The sequence below is a fragment of the Pinus tabuliformis genome, chromosome 7 (assembly GCF_031772625.1).
Source record: "Pinus tabuliformis cultivar Carrire ecotype Pingquan chromosome 7, CPIR1, whole genome shotgun sequence".
Lineage (NCBI taxonomy): Eukaryota > Viridiplantae > Streptophyta > Pinopsida > Pinales > Pinaceae > Pinus > Pinus tabuliformis.
In genome coordinates this window covers 674507002-674524381 of record NC_142293.1, presented here as the reverse complement: position 1 = coordinate 674524381, position 17380 = coordinate 674507002, and the positions used below count along the sequence as shown (strand labels likewise).

Below are 17380 nucleotides of genomic sequence, written 5' to 3'. Positions count from 1 at the left end.
TCTTCCTTTAAAGGATTACAAACACCTACCCACAACTTGCAAACTTACCAAATTGGTTCTATCAAGCTGCAGCAAAAAGCACAAGTCATTTCTTTCAGTAATTTGATAGTGACTTCTCTCATGTACAGCTTTCATCCAGGGGCAGAGTCTATCCTCTTTCCAATGATACGTTGAGTGATTGTTAGTTTAGTAAACTTTATTAAATTCATATATGTATACATCTTTAAAAATAGGATATAATGTAGGGTTTAATACAATCACTTTTCCTCTCAAGTCAGCATGGTTTGATGGCTTTTGTTACATACTTGGCATGATATTTTTATGTCTTTGTGCGATATGGATATGTAATTATAAGAAACAATTGAGTTAAAAATTTGGATTCGACAAATATCCATTTGTGTCATGTTATGAGATGACTTAGTGAATGGATACACAGGAAACTGACTTAACTTGAATGTTCGTTTATAAAAAATCAACCCAATTGTGGCTGAGATATTTTCCCTTGTGTCCATAGATGAAGCTCGCCATGAAAAGTATGTTATCTTACTTTGTAGGCATGGTTTATCATATCAAAGCCATAGTTGTTTGTTGCAAAAATGGCTCCCCTTTCATAACTCCCTATGTATGTTGACATTGTTGTTTACTAGATTTACTTTGTAGTTGTTTTACTTTTGTAAACAACTAACCTAACTAACATTCAAGGGACTAACAATTGTTTACTATATTTACTATAAGCATTCAAGGGACTAACAAAAACTTGAATGGTCCCTATAAGAATTACTATAAAATTTACTATAAGTATTTAAGGGACTATAAGATTTACTATAACCTTAAAATATTTTTGTTAGTCCCTTGAATGCTTATAGTAAATATAGTCCCTAGTTTGTAGTTGTTTGACTTTTGTAAACAACTAACCTATGGGCAGTGTTGTTTACTAGATTTACTTTGTAGTTGTTTGACTTTTGTAAACAATTGGTCTAACTACATATGTTGGCACATTTAATCAAATATTTTGTTAGTCCCTTGAATGGCATTGTAATTGCATTTTATGTTGTAATCTGTCTATTGACTTTCTCAACTCAACCTTTGACACATTGGGTTACAGGTTTCTAAACAAGGTTTTATCAAATTTCAATCTTGCACTGGACCTCGGTTTCTTAACTAAAGCACGCAATTATAGTTTCTTCAAGCCTAATTTCATATTCTATTCTACTTAATTATCTGAGAAGATTGGTTACTGGATATATACTAGCAATTGCACCACATGTTGCAAAGGAAACTTCATAATACGGTAGGATAGGGAAGAGTAGATCCTTGTTATCAACCTAACATGGTTATTGATCATGCATCCTATGCCTTAAACAGTTATTGGTAGCAATTTAAGCACTCAAGGGGCGTTTGTTATTTTAATGAAGTTGCAATCTCCTTCTCTTTTTAGCCTTGGCAGTTTTTTTTAAGTTTAACATGTGTCGCTTCTAAAACTAGATGTTTTTTCCATTTTCTTCAATCCCTTCATATTTTGGGCATGTGTTTGTTACCATCAAGAATATGCTTCACTTTTAAATCATCATCTACATGTTCTCTGCATAAATATGCCTCATTACTAAGGTCTAATATAATTGTTTTTTCGATCTGAATTGATTTCATTTTTTAGGCTGGAATTTTTTTGATTTGACACATATCATAGTTATTTTGCAAATATGGCTTTACCATAATCTGGCACATTTATGTTATTTTTATGTTGCAGGTCATGGGAGTTGCATATACCAATTCATTTGACTGATCTATATGGAATGTGGAGTAGACATTTTTATGTATCTAACATATTTGCAGAACTATCAAAAGATGTGTGTGCTTTGTTGAAATTCTAACAGGTAGCAGTATTTTTGTCAGTTCTAGTCATTCAGAAGATTACATTTTTTATTCAATTCGTTGTAAAGGCACTAAATTTTTATCTTAAAATAACTTGTTACATAGCATTCTTGTAATTGATATTCTATAGTTATCTATCAATTTGTAGATCCCATATTTCTAGGGATCTCTATATTTATTGTTCTATCTGTTACTGTACCTCTTTGCAATGGTCTAATGAATGATAAATTCTTTTGAGCTTTCTCCATCCATGTGTTGATATTCAAGGAAGCATCTTTGTGTTGATTGATGATTTTGTGCCTGATGGATCTCTTTGGCTTTGTGGTTAGTTGGCTTTGTGTGTGTTTTGTGGTATGCAATTGTTAGATGATCCAAAAATACAATTTTATCATAGGTTATAAAATTAGAATAAAATAATTATTAATTTAAGATATTAAATTAATAATTATTATTCTAGAATGTTTAATTATTTAATGGAGACTTTTAGAATTAGCATATTGTTGTAACTAGATATGACTCTCCAAATGTGTCGTATCTTAGGCTCTATTATAGGAGATTAGTTAGCTAGTTGGTTTGAATAGCATTTATTGTAAATGGACACTTGTTATTTAATAAGTGATCCATAATTAGAGGTAGTTAGGACATGGAGCTTATAAATAGCTCATTGCAAGAGTGTTTGGTTGTTCGGGTGTAAACTCTTGCAAAATCAATTATGTAATTGTTTTTTTTCTGATTAATAAAATTACGTGTCTGAGGACACTTCTGCCATTATTGTGGTATCAGAGCTCCAATAATGCTGCAGTGGATTTGAGGAGATTCCAACTCAACAAAGTCCTGGAAAATTCCATTCAGTTGGCCAGCAAATCATTGGTATGGAAATTGTACAGTTTTGTTTAAAAGGAAAATAAATTTTATCATTGATTTTAGATTTTTTAAAATCTAAAATTCATTTTTTTATTATAAAAAAATTTGCTTCTGCTCAGCCTTCACACTTTACTTCTTCCTTCGATAAATTTTTTGAGCATAAAGGAGCATAGATGCTGTACGGATCGATATTTCCCATCTCCGTATACATTTTTTTTTTCCAATTCTGTGCACAAATTCGAATTCACATCTGCTTTAGTACAGCTATCGATTAGAGCATTATAAGTTTCATCCGATATCAATGCATGTGTCCACGGGTACATAAATTCTCCAATGCCAGAACATGATATCGAACAAAAGAAGCTTCTAGGAGGGGAAATTTGGTTTTGCGGCCGTTCGAGGAGCTTAAATTATTGAATGTTGATCCCTGCTTCAGAGGCCGTACATAAAAAAAGGGAAAGGTTTGGAACGTCTTTACACTGTGGATCGTCGGAATCTTGATTCCAGCTTTCGTTTGAATTGCTGGAAATTTGCGAGTTTCTGCTTTGCAGTCTCTTCTTTCTGTTAAATAAGCGAGGCTGCATGCATTTGAAACTCTTCCTTCATTCTTGACTATTTATATGGGGGAGCCACATGCTGACGGATGAGTTGTCAAGGTGGAAGAAAATGTATTGACATGAACAATGGTAACTAGCATCACATCGATCCATCTATAGCCGTGTGTATGTACCTTTCTTTTGCTTTTCAACAATTTTATTAGATCTGACTTTCAATTGTGCTGATATGCATAAATTTCTGTAAGGCTCTAGCCCGTATTCAACACTATGTGCTTTGTCTCCAATTATTCTAGCGCATGGTTGGAAAACTGGAGATTTTTTTTTATCCTCCCGATGCAAGGGATGGAGTGTTTTTTTTGAAACATCAAAATAACTACCAGTAGTGAAAGTGCCAAAGTTCGACTAAAAATGTGGAGACGGGACAAGGTGTGGCCATCAAGGTGCTCAACAAAGAGTGAATATTGAAGGATAAGATGATGGAGCAGCGTTGCCAGCTTGCCAATTAGTGAAGCCAGCGTGAGCCAACTTGCCAACAAGAAGCCTGTCAGCTTGGATCATAAATATTTTTTTTTTAATATTAATGCATATTGTATTTTGGAGAGATCTAATGATTTGTAATTTTGGGAATTTATTGTTATTGGAGTAATAAGGGTCTTGTAACATTTGTTAAGGTGATTGTAATTTTTTGTAGCAATAAGGAGTTTTTTATTTTTGTAATTTTTTGAAGAAGATAAATGTAACTCAAAGTAATTTTACTTTGAGGGGGGGTAAATTTTTTTTACCAGGTTGTGCAAAAGCACCATTGTAAAAAGTCAAATTTTGAAAGTTGCCCTGTAAAAATTTGAGAAATTGACTAGAGCCAAGTGCAAAGCTCAATCTATTGTCTCCTGTTTTGACGACTATTCGAGGGTCAAGGCCAAGCCCCGATAGATCGTGTTTTTTGCGTGGTGTGTTGTGCTGACTATCTTGTACTTTCTGTTCTGCTTCTTGGTGCGTCTCTTCAACGCTAAAAATGTCTAAGTTGATTAACTTATTTTCTGATTCCGACAAACTTGAAGGCACAAAATCTTATAAAACGTGGCATCGTCTTATTGAAAGCACACTCATTTACAATGAATTATGGCAAGGAATATGTGATGGAGGTGTTAAGCTGAATAAACCCACAGATGCAGATGCACTGGCAAAATGGGAAATCAAGAATGCTAAAGCCTTAGCTCTTATTAAATCGTCTGTGAATGATGAAATGTATGTTCATATAGAAAATGCCACAGATGCATGGACTGCCTTGAAAACTTTTAAAGACCTCTTTGATACTCAGCCTGAATCAAAGAAGGTTGATCTACAGTTAAAATTGTTGCAACAAAAATTAACTGAAGATGGTGATATTCTTGAATATCTCTCCAGACTTAAGAATATTAAGCAGGAAATTATTAATGCTGGTTTTCCCGCAATTGATGATAGCTTTATGGTCACAATTGTAATTGCTGGGCTTCCTTCTTCCTATACGCATTTTTTAGAGACTTTACAAGTAACTGGGAAATTAGAAAAACTAAAGTTTGATGAACTTTGTGAAATGTTAAGTCAACATGATAAAACTTTTGGGAAGAAGAAGAAAGTTGGTGAAGATGTTTTTCTCACAGAAGCCAGCACAAGTAAGTCATCAGCAGATAGTTCTCGAGGAAGAGGCAGATGGAATCAGAATCAAGGCACATAATCAAGGTCGAAGCCAAAGCAGAGGCAACAATTTTAACAGAGGAGGAAGAAATAATTTTCAAGGTAGAGGAAACAACCAAGGAAGAGGAAATTTTCAAGGACAAGGATATACTAGTCAAGGTAGAGGACAAACTCAAAATAGAGGTCAAAGCAGAGGCAGAGGACAATCTTCAGGAAGAGGAAGAGACTTAAGTCAAATTGTGTGTCGAAGATGTAACAAAGTTGGTCATTATGCTGAAGATTGTCGAACTTCACTTAATAAAATTCCCAAGTTTCAGCAGCATTCAGCACAATTTGCAAATGATCAAGATGAAGATAACTTAGAATATGTTTTTACTTCCTCACCATCATCACAAATTTCATCTCATCTTAGAAGTGACTATGAAGATGCATGGATCTTGGATTCCGGGGCAACTCAGCACATGACTTGTCAACGTGATTTTTTCTGGAATTTTCAAGAATGCCAACTTAATTCAATTTTTCTTGCTGATGATACAAAACATACTCCTTATGGAAAAGGAGTAGTAAAAGTTTTTCTCCCTGACATTGGAGAAAAAATGATTTCCAATGTATGGTATGTACCCAGTTTCAAAAAAAAATTGCTCTCTTTAGTCACGATTCGACAAGCAGGACATCAGGTGATTATGGAAGATGGTTTAGTGAAGATTAATTCAGTGAAACAGAACTTGAAAACAGTTATGACAGGTTATGAAGATGGAAAACTGTTACGGATGAAAGGGACAGTTATTCCAAGGCATTTTGATTTTGCAGGGGCAGTGACTACAGGTATTTCTCCTATCAGATTATGGCATGTAAGATATGGACATTTGAATTTTGAGAGTCTTTCTCAATTGCAGAAACAAGGAATGGTTAAAGGACTTCCCACATTTAAAAGGGAAAATGCAAAATGTGAAGCTTGCATTTATGGCAAACAAAATCGAGAAAGTTTTCCAACAAGTTCATGGCGTGCAAACAGGCGGCTACAACTAGTTCACAGTGATGTTTGTGGTCCACTACAAACTTCATTTGGTGGTTGCAAATATTTCTTACTATTCATTGATGATTTCAGCAGAATGACTTGGGTTTACTTCTTGAAGAACAAGTCAGAAGCATTTGATAAGTTTAAAAATTTTCGCCAACTTGTTGAAAATGAAGTCAGAGAAAAGATAGGTACTCTTCGGACAGATAATGGGGGAGAATTCACTTCAAATGAATTCAAAACTTATTGCAATGAAAATGGCATAAGACGACATCTCACTAATGTTTACACTCCACAACAAAATGGAGTAGTCGAAAGAATGAATCGCACTTTGTTAGGAATGGCGAGATCCATGTTAACATTCAAGAGGTTAAGTCCAACATATTGGGCGGAAGCAATTCATACAGTTGTCTACTTAAGAAACAGATCTCCAACTGCTTCTTTAGACGGAATCACACCTTATGAAGCTTGGTTTGGTTTCAAACCTCGAGTTAAACATCTTAGAGTTTTTGGGTCAGTATGTTATGCCTTAGTTCCGAAAGAAAAACGAACTAAGCTTGACTCAAGAAGTTTAAAATGCACAATGATTGGCTATTCTGATGAGAAGAAAGGGTATCGTCTTTTGACCAATGGAAAATTCATTGTGAGCAGGGATGTCATTTTTGATGAAACAGAGAGTAAGAGTGCTGAAGAAATTGAAAATCTTCTTCACAAATTAGAAACCAAAGGAAGTAAAAGAAATGGAAAAATGCAAAGTCAACCAACTTCACCAAATTGGTATGAACTTGATTTTCCTTCCTCTGAAGATGAGTCATCAAGTCCATCTACATCAACAACATCATCTGGGTCTTCTAGCAGTTCATTCGCATCTCCAAGCAGCAGCAGTTCTTCTGACAGTGATTCTCCACATTCTTCACCTGAACGACGAACATCAGTTTATATTAATCCTCTTTACAATGATGAGGACTTTACAGAAGCGCAAACAAGTGAGCACCATCTAGTGCTCACTTGTTTGTGATACCCATTTTTTGTAGAGGTTGCACTATCCAGAAAATCTCAAGGTGATGTTACTATGATGATGGTAGAACTTTCACATTTTTTCATTAAAGTTGCATGTAAAAAACTTGTAGAGGTTGCCCACTTCGAGAAATTGGCAACTAAATGGGTAAATGGTGCAACCTGCTCCATGTTATTGGTGGCTTGTTGGTTATACAGGGGTAGAAGATTCCAACTCACGAAAAGTTAGAAAGGAATTTGATCAACCAAACTTTAGAAATCATATCAAATCGTTACCATAGAACTTGTTTCTTCTTGCAACAAACTGTGAAGCTTTCAATAACAAATTGAGAAAAGTGACCTCTCTCTTTCTCCATATAGTCAATGCACATTTGTCTCTTGAAATCATAGAAATCATGCACCTCCATTAACTGGATAAGTCTGTAGCCAAAATAGAGGGTTGTATGGAAAAGTGAAGACATCTTCATTTTCATATAGAAGGGTGTTTGGAAAAGTGAAGACATCTTCATTTTCATATAGTAATAATATGTGCATTAATGGGGAAGTTAAGAATGATGTCCATTGCCAATGATAGTTCTCTAACATTTAGCAAGAAGTATGAACTATAGTGATGCAACTAGTGACAATGAGGAGAATCACAAAAACCAACAACATAAATACATATATACATTGAACCTTGTAGTTTCAAATAGAAGTAGAAAAAATACATTTCAATGAAATTGGAAGTAGACTATGTCACTGACACTATTGGAGTAACATATTACTTTTTCTCAGGAATTGTGCTATTCTGAAATCTGCAATCAAGATAAAGATGACCTTTCAAACAATCCAAGCCAATATTCTCAAGGTAATCTTATTTGCATTGTAGATTGCAAAATAATATTGAAAATGTTGAGGCAAGTAGTTGACTTCACTCCTGTCTAACAAGATAAAGATGATGCTTGCCTAAGCCAGTGTTCTCTGATTAACCTTATTTGAATTGTAGATTACCAATTAATACCGAAATCTAATATGAAGAAGTAATTGACTTTACTTATGTCTAACAGAGTTCTAAAATATTCCTCAAATTATTTGAACCCATATTCCAATTTCTTCTTACACCTGTTTCTAAGAAGCAGTAGTCCAATTTCTTCTGACACCTCTTTCAAAAAGTTGAAGGGAATGAAATAAAAGCACCATAGTCCAATTTCTTCGTACACCTGTTTCAAAGGACTCGTAGCCCAATTTCTTATGACACCTGTTTCAAAAAGCTAAAGGGAATGAAATAAAAGCTCATGTTATAATTACCACAACCATAGTGCCAAAAGGAATAGCAGCCAGCCAAGTATTAATAAAAATGCAACCACTTTGTCCAATATGAAGCCAATTCCAAGACACACAAAAGGAAAAATGAATTCATTACCATCATTGAATTCATTACCATCATTGGGTGAGTACAGGTCTCTGCTCACGTAACAAAAGATAAATGATGGAAGAACATAGCAGACAATTAATGTTGTGATAATTGCTGCACAAGGAACATATAACATGCAAATCCTTGCCTGCATGATGACAAGAAGCACAAGCGTAGCAGGTTGTGCATAGTACTCACTGGTACTGACAAGAAGACCAGATTTTGAGGTGACAGGGAAATGTCTCCATGAACATGCTTCCAACCTGATTATTCACTGTCATTTCTTTCAAAGATTTCTAGATGAGGATGGGAAAAGTGTGCATTATGAATCAAGGATAGAGTTTAACTGGGAAATTACCTGGGGTGATTTCCCAAAATATAGCCAATTTTTTTTCATAATGGTCAACGTTTTTTATTAAAATAATGAAAATATGAACTAAAATATTAAAATGATGAAAATTCATACTAAAATGGCAGAATTGCATAAATTTGAGGGGTGTTCCAGATTTGAAATTCCTGCCATTATCATGATCATTGAGACAAAACCTGTGAGAAAAATAAGCATCATGAAGAAATTGAATATTGAAAACCAATGAATATGGTGTCAATTTGAAAGTTTCATTTTCTTTTAGCATCATCATAAGATCCAAAACAGGGAGGGTTCAAATCACACAGCTCATTTCAACTACCACTATGGTTCAACTCGAAATAATGCCCGATGACATTAACATCTCACCAAATATCTGTGTTGTGTGCATTGATTCCCTCATTGATAGAACCTTGGCAGAGCCAGAAGGGTACCACCTTCCAATGAAGCTTGTCATAACAGTTTTTCAACACTGATTTGATATTATTATGTTTTTTTAGTCTTTGATGATACGTGGAGTATTTACATAAAACACATTAAGAACACGTTAAATGACTACAAATCCTTACATTGTAATTAAGATTGACTTTGTTAGTTTATTACAATGCCTATTTTGAGACTTTGATGGCTATGCCGGACCTCAAATATTATATGATGTCACTGTATAATGATCACAAGAAATAAAAATGTGTCACGTTCTTTGCTCTGTTCTGAAAAAACCAGCGACTGCGGAGTACAATTGTGTTCTATTTTTAATCCCTTTGCGCCTCCACAATCCCGAATCTACCTCAATCCATTTGATGCACTTTTCGAAACCACCTCTAAATTTGTGGTGTTTTTCAAAATGAAATGAGGAGATATAAAGTGAATTACAGTTTTCGAAACCACCTCTGAATTTGTGGAATTTTTAAAATGAAATGCATAGATATAAAGTGAATTACAGTTTGAGTGATTCAAATGGCAAGAACTTGTGTTTTCTCTTAAATCATAAACTCAGATCTATAAAAATCAAAATTATTATTCAAAATTTTTCAAAACTGCTTCTAATTTGTGGTGTTTTTTAAAATGAAATGCAGAGATATAAAGTGAATTATAGTTTCCCAACCCACCTATAAAATTGTAGTGCCTTTTCAATGAAATGCAGAGATATAAAGTGAATTATTGTATGATTAATTCAAATGGAAGAATATGCCCTAAATTATTGTATGATTGATTCAAATGGAAGAATATGCCCTGAAACTGCATGTAAAAATCTTGTAGAGGTTGCAGAATATAGAAAATATCAAGGTGATGTTAATGTGATAATAGTACAACTTCCACTTTTTTGCATTAAGGCTACATGTAAAAAGCTTATAGAGGTTGCAGTGTTCAGAAAATTTCAAGATGATGTTATTGTGATGATAGTACAACTCCCACTTTTTTTCATTAAAGAGAATGAGACTGTCATTAGGGGAATTTTGAGGTATAAAATGGGCCTCCTAAGGAAATTATAAAATAATAGTGGAAATAATAAAATAAGATTAGATTACATCATCAAATTTTAGAGAGAAAAATGAAAACTATTTTTTCAACTTGTATTTTCAACTTATCTCCTTATGGGTTTACTCAAATTTCGAGCGGAAATACTCATTGGATGTATAATTTGATTCCTCATCCTAGGAGTACCCATGTTTTATACTTTAGATGGACCTTGCTACATGAAAAATGAGATATACATTAAAAAAATGTGATTGCAATCACGTTTTTTCATGTATTTCTCATTTTTTGCACAGCAGGGTCTATCAAAAGTATGCAAGATGGGTACTCTTTAGATCAGGAATTAAATTTTGCATCCAATGATTACTTCCACTCAAAACTTGAGTAAAACCTTAGGGAGATAAGTTGAAAATATGAGTTGAAAATGTAGTTTTTTAATATTTTAATATTTTTAATTTTTTACTCCAAAAATGGTGAATCATCCCCCATGGTTGACATCATCATCTTGAATCCTATTGGTTCTTATAAAGTTTATTTTGGTTGTACATTTTTCTTAGGAGGCCCATTTTAGACTTCAAAATTTCCCTAATGAAAGTGACGAAGAAATGTGTTCAAAAGAGTCTTGACTAACAACCATCTAAACCAACATGGGTGTTGGAACTTAAAAATTACCATACCCTATATTCTATCCAACCGGCATGTTGGTCCTTAAAGTTACCTTACCCTATAATCTTGGTCATTAAGTAATGGGAACCTGGGGAAGGGGAGTGGGGAGCTGAGTTTTGGACCTTAAAATGGGCATACTCAATATTCTATCCAGCCTAGGTGTTGAACCTTAAAACAACAATGCCCTATAATATTGATAATTACGCAGTGGGAAATTAGGGTTTGAGATTTTCATTTTAAAAAAATGGTAGACACTGATGTCCATTCTATACAATTAGATTTGTTCTGCATCATGTTAGAGTGGCTGTACAATAAATTTGGATTAAAATGTCAACAAAAAGAGCATTTCATGGATCGTTACATAATGTTATTATTCAATTTCATAACACTGGAGAACTAACAAATAATGAACCCTGGAAACACGGGGAAGTCTGTTAATCCCATAGAAGTGAAGTTAACCATTAACTTTTTTCATACCCTGCAATCAACAACATAAAGATAAATATTGATCCCAAAACATTTCATAAAAGAAAACTAATTAATATAGTGAAATTGCTTTTATTTAATTTTCATTTTCAAAATGTTCACGTAAATCTAGTCTCTACAAAGTTACATATTAGTTAAAAGGAATTGATTCTTCATTGGCTAGTTAAAAATAGCCATAAAACCTTTGTTTTGCATCATATTAGAGCGACTGTACAATAAATTTAGATAAAAATGTCAAGAAAAATTGTGTCTCAAGGATTGTTATGCAATTAACAATGATGGACACTAACATTTAAAAGACATACTATTCATAGCAAAGAATTATGAATACTTTGGAAAGAACGAAAGCATGACGGAGGGCATTGCAAAAATGAAAATAATGTGGCCTGTGTTCCCATAGCTTTCTGTAATATGCCTCATGTTTCCAATAACGATCCTGACTGTAGATGGTTAGGATCTGCTTGTTGTCTCCTATGTATTTATGTTGTTTAAAATCACACCTATATATGCCCAGTTAGTGTAATTCTAAATCTGAATTTAAAGATAATAATGTTTGCTTATGAGTTTATGAAGTGTTGAGGTCTGTGTTGTGCCTGCCCTGTGTTGTTGTGAAAATTAATTCAAAGGAACATGTCCCACAACTACTTTGTTTTCGTCTGTGCCAAACTCGTTGCAGATGATATTTGACTATAGAAAGGAATCTGACAAAATCTACCAAACAACTGAAAATAACCCCACAAGATGGAAATCGACAAGAATAAGGAGTAACGACATCAAATATGTAAAGATATGAATCACAGTGTAAGCTACCAAAATTATGAGTCCACCATCGACTTCATTTGGCATAAATCAAGAACAAGAAAGTTAGGAAGGGCGCACATAATAAACCCTAAATCTGTATGTAAAAGAAAATTGAAAAAATCTCACAACAATTTGAAGGGAAGGAGGAATCCCTATGCTTTGAGTTCCGTAGCATAGATTTATGATTTAAATGGTTGTGACGCATTCTAAAAACTAAAACTAATCTACATTTGAGAATGAGTTATGTCCCATGACTACATTAGTTGGTTACTTATGAGTTTATGAAGTGTTGAAGATTGTGTTGTGCCTTCATCAAACCCATTTTGCATGAATTAGTTCAACATAATTTGTCCGGCAACTACTTTGTTTCTGTTTGCATCAAACTCACTGCATATGATATTTGACTACAGAAAGGAATTTGGAAAAATCTGCCAAACACTTGAAGATGACCCAACAAGATGGAAATCGACAAGAATAAGGAGTAACGACATCAAGATGAAAAGATATGAATCACATAGTGTAAGCTACCAAAAGTATGAGTCCACCGCTAACTTCATTTGGCATAAATCAAGAACGAGAAAGTTATGAAGGGCACATATAATAAACCCTAAATCTGTATGTACAAGAAAATTGAAAAAATATCACAACAATCTAAAGGGCAGGAGGAATCCCTATGCTTTGAGTGTTATAGCATAGATATATGAGTTAAAGGGATGTGATAGATTCTGAAAACTAAAACCAACCTAAATCTGAGAAAGGGTTACATCCCACGACTATGTTAGTTGGTTCCTTATGAGTTTATGAAGTGCATCAGTCTGTGTTGTGTCTACCCTATTTTTTCTGCATCAAACTCACTGTGCATGAATTAATTCAAAGGAATTTGTCCTATAACTTCTTTTTTTATGTCTGCATCAAACTCACTGCAGATGATGTTTGACTACAGAAAGGAATCTGATAGAATCTATCAAACAACAATCTCACAACAATATGAAGGGAAGGAGGACAGCTCCGATCATATCCTCCTCGTCAATCTTATCCTCTCCTTGCAACGACAGCAGAACATCAACAAAAGATTGATCACCACTTTCTCTACGTGCAATGGAGAAGAAGCTTATGATTTATTTCATCCTTTTCTAAATTTGCTACCAAGAAGCTTGCATTAATTCTGAATAATTTGAAGTATAACAATGTCGGCAAGGAAGAGCCTCGTGCTAACTTCCCTAGCTACACCCACTTATTGGATGGTGTGCTATAGGGCATGAGTCGCAGAGGAATTTCACAACACAGGATAAATTCTAAGGAGGGGCTCCATGTTTTTGCACTAGTTTTGTTATTCGATTATTTCAATGCTTTAGATTTGATTATCCATTCTAAATTGTAACTGTAATATCGGTCTTCAAGTTGAGGTTATTTCAATCTTCTAACACCAAAATCAATGGTGTACAACCGCACATATGGCATGGAAGGGAGTTGTTTCCAGAGGGGAACACCTTACGGTGTAATTACCATCTATTGGCACTTAAGAGAAAACCATGAGTATCAAGTGTATCTTATATTCAAGTACTTTGAGAACTAGTGTCACGATGAGAATAGCAAGGATGAATTTTTCTCAGCTTTATTGAAAGCACGGCCACAATTTCTGAACGACTGGAAGGCGAAGCTTTGGTCAAGGGTTTTTTGTCTCTCGGTGAGTTAATCTTGAATTACATCTAAAATATACTAAAGATATAGGAAATATGATTTCTGATATTTTCATTCAATATTTATTGGATGCTTTTCTGTTTCTTATTATGTGTGAATGATTTCTTTTGGGTACACTTGCTTTCCTTTTGTGGGTATATGTGATGATGTACCTAAATGATTTACAGAGGACAACATTTTGTGAAGGCATTAGGTTGAAGACAAAATAGTTTGATATGCATGTTATCATTGAGGTGGGTTAGAAGTTTCATATAGATCACAGTATTTAGAAGCCATTTTGTGTGTCCAAATTTGAGTTGTAGTGATGTTTTGTGTGGGATGGATTTTAGAAATGTATTTTTTTGACTGATGCGGACAAATAGAACTACAACAAGGATTTTTCCTACTTTCTTGGGTGTTGAGAATCTAGAATTAAAAAAGAATCTTGACAGGATGGTAGAAATCAACCAACAAATAATAGCAATTGGATAAAGCCAAGCTCTTGGCTTTGTGAAGAATCTCCAAAAAATTCCTCTTATAGTTACTTTGGTGCCAGAATTAATAGCAACTTATTTGATGCCATCTGTGGATTCTGGTTCTTCGGATTACGCTAATTTTTAGCCACAAGTTGTGTACTAGATGCATTTCATACATGTAGAACTGCACAGTTGCACTACATCGTTGAGAATGGAGCTCTATGAGTCTATGCCTTTCTTTGTAGTTGTTTTACTTTTGAGATGTCCTACCATTTTCTATAAAAGCATTCATATTTTATCAGAAGATTGTCTTTACATATGCACATGCCATATGCAATGTTGGAGTTCTGTAATCTAAATTTCTCAGCAATAGAAAGTCCCTATGTCTTGTTAGTAAACAAAATATTTAGACTCAATAGGTGTTTTTATGCCATGATTTGTGCAAACATTAATCTCTCATAGCTTGATAAAGGTGGTAGAGAAAATATTAATCTCTCCTACCTTAATAGAAGTGGTGGTCAAGATAAACACAAAGAAGAAATTTGTGGTGGAATATCATCAAAATTGATAGAGGGATATGCAACAGTGTACAGTAAGAACCTTAACAAACATGCCCACTGAAGCTTGCAACATTGTTTATAGGAGGAACAAATTATGTTTCTTTTTTCCAAACATGCAAGTTAGTATATTACAGTTTAATGAATATGTTTTCCTATTATCATATATGGTTTTATACTTTATAAAAAAATTTGCCAAGGCTTCACAATGTTTTATAACTTAGTAAAAGATTCACCAATACTTTACAAAGTTTTATTATTTAGTCAAAGATTCGCCACGATCTTACAAGTTTTTATAATTCAACGAATGATTCACCATAATTTTACAAGATAATATAATCTGGTGAGAGATTCACCAAAAAATGATATATACATGTTATATTATTCAGAAAATTTCCTTTCATTTTTCCTATGTATCATGGGGATTCACCCATTTATTATACATATAAATTTAGTGAGGTTCTTAAAATTTTCCCTGGTTTAAGGCAAAAAGTAACCTAGTCTAAGTTGTGGAAGATTGTTTCTAGGAATTTGCATATGTAGAAATTTTTAGTACTTCATTTTTGTTATTCATCTCTAATAACCTTGTAAAAATACTTTGTTTCCTTTTAGAAGAAGGAGAACATACGATTGTTTCTTCAATATGCTACAATGGAAATGCAGATTATCCTAAAAGTATAACTATAGTAGGTTCCTTAGAAGTTTGAGCTTCTGAGGATTCTTCTTCAACATTTATGGTTTTCCTCCTCTTGAACACCTTGAATGTTGCCTTCTGTAACTATGATCCTACTAGAGATAGACTGTCTCTTAGTCTCTTCAATTATTTTTCTATCATCCTTAGAGTCTCCACTGTTGTTTGATTGGAAACTAGCTCCTCAACTTCCTATAGTGTATTCTCTTCCCATTCTTCTTTGTTGGCATATTGTTCAATCTCAAGTTTTGCAATGTGCACATATGGTGTAGACTTCTGACCAACTCTCATTGATGATATTAGTCCTAATGGATCATATGACCAGCTGAAACTTAATCTAAACTTCATATGCTTCAATAACTCATTGACTTCTTTTTTTGCAACTCTAGTGTTGACTATAAATGGGCCAACAAGTGCTTTTAGTTTGAATTGAGCCTTTTTTAAATGAACATTATCCATGTTCATCATCTGCCTGATATATTCAAGTGAAAAATTCCTCATGGGGAGGAACATCGATAATTTGTAAGGTGGAATCTCACAGCCATAAATCCTTATTTATGTGAAATTCTAGTACAAATACTAGTCTCCAACTTTAGACTGCTCATTCAAATGAAAATTCATCTTGGTCTCTGTTGAAACTCTAGGAACTGCAGCACTACCTAACAAACATATTTCCATATACAAAAATTGATTGACAAATTTTTCCTCACTAATGAGGTCTAATGAATCATTGACTATGGTTTTCCTTCAGCATCCAATTTCTGCAAAGGAGACTTGAACATTTCTTCCTAATGATATAAGAATAGGTAAATCAAAATTGATTGGTACTTGTATGAACCTTCATCAATAAACTTTAAAAATTGATCATGAATTGCATCGGACATAAACTGACTATAGTTTAACATTATTGAGGTTTTTTACCAGAAGAAAAGACTGACAAAAACCCCAAAATAACCTCATCTACCCATTGATCATTGGGATATCCTAACAGACAAGAAAATAAGGAAATTGCCTTCCTATACATCTCAGGGAACATTGTAGAGGGATAATGTGGGTTTGTTCTTGGTAATTCTAAGTTTTCTGGTAAAAATGACTCAAAAATATGTGCTCTTTTTGAAAAGGAAAGTCTCTGATAAATTTTCATTAAAACAGCAGAGGAAAAAGGCTAAAGGGAATCTTGAGAATTTAATTAGAGGGCCTGGAATATTGACTCAGGGGTTATATAAAAAGGGGTTTCATTATTCTAAGCAATAACAACTCTCTAACTAGGAAGATATCGGGCTCCACACTAGGTGAAAAATTCTGGAAAGTGGTATGTCTGAGGGAAACAAAATTGGGGTAATAGGGATTCCTAGAAACAAAATTTGTCACTGGCATCTTGATACTTTTGAAAAGCCCAATTGTGAAGTCCGTACAAGTCGAATTCACAATTGCTCTCGAAAATTTTAAAATCGATATCAATCAAGGGAAATTCATCTAATTTAACTACAAGGGGCAACATAAGATTTTCTAGATTTTCCTTTGTGGGAAACCATTAGGGAAAAAGTTAATTTCTAAAGAAAATTAAATAATTACCCAAAGATAGTGATGAACAGGAGCTAGAAATCGTTGAAATTCACTTGCAATGTCATGTTAGAGCTTTAGTTGTAGGAAGAAATAGTGTAAGAACGCAATTTGGATAGGGGAGAAGATTTTATTCAAGTGATTATAATGGCTTTCAGTTACACTAATAGCTATTGGTGTGGATAAATTAATGTGTTTAAACTTTGGCAGGAGAATTTAATG

General features: G+C 33.9%; 1 pseudogene; it reads left to right on the top strand.

Moving 5' to 3' along the window:
* Nucleotides 1-465: 465 nt before the first annotated feature.
* On the top strand, nt 466-14510 carry LOC149249260 (magnesium-protoporphyrin IX monomethyl ester [oxidative] cyclase, chloroplastic-like; annotated as a pseudogene).
* Nucleotides 14511-17380: the final 2870 nt, after the last annotated feature.